The sequence below is a fragment of the Fopius arisanus genome, unplaced genomic scaffold, assembly GCF_000806365.1.
Source record: "Fopius arisanus strain USDA-PBARC FA_bdor unplaced genomic scaffold, ASM80636v1 scaffold00010, whole genome shotgun sequence".
In the NCBI taxonomy this organism is placed as follows: Eukaryota; Metazoa; Arthropoda; class Insecta; order Hymenoptera; family Braconidae; genus Fopius; species Fopius arisanus.
In genome coordinates, this window is record NW_011887749.1 from 597,213 (window position 1) to 598,114 (window position 902).

Here is a 902-nt window from a genome sequence, read left to right on the forward strand (position 1 = left end):
AAGTTCTTTTCCGATGTAATTAAAGTGACCCTCACATGCACTAAAAAGGGAATTGACCTACTATTACATTACCATATTTAAATGTATGAATGCCGATCGTGGGGAATAATTTCGGCGTTCATATCGCATGATCAGTGAAAAATAAATGAAACGAAAGTATATTTATGCTGTGAATTGAAAATTGAAATTGAGGCTATAAATTTGCCCTAATAAAAACGTTAATTCAATGGATTCTCAAACTGCTGACGCTGACTCGCATTAATCACATCCGGTATATAATTCTCATCATGAATAAATAAACATCGGACTCGTATGACAGACATTAAGTGTATTATAGTGTTGACCCCAGTGACACCGCATTGTCATCGAAAAATTTAAATGTCTGCATTTAAAATAATGAGAATTCATTGTTTTATTATAAATTTCATTGGTGAATTATGAAAACACTTGATTTACTACTGTACAGGTCTAATTAATAGGGGGAAATAAGAATTAATCAGTTGAGCAAGATCGATTGAACCGAAATAATTTCACTCGATTGGAATTTCGCCTCTTCTTGGCACTTCAGTTATTTCATCTTCGACTTGAATTTTCTCCTTTTTTCGTCGTAAAGCTCGTCCTCGGATGTTCATCATTGTTCTAGATACGAGCCAAATGGCACCTCTTTCACAAACACAGCGAAGACCATTGACAAAACCTATTATCAAACAGTGCGGTGGATATCCAGTCGTTCTGGACTCGATTCCTACAGTCTTCAGGGAAGCTTCCACAAATTTTTCCGGACTAGGAGCCATCCACGTTGCTTTTCTGCCATTTGATAAGAATTATTAATTAGTATCATCTTTATTTTTTTTGTTTTTATATATTTTATCGAGTGTTTAGATATAATTCCAATATAATTC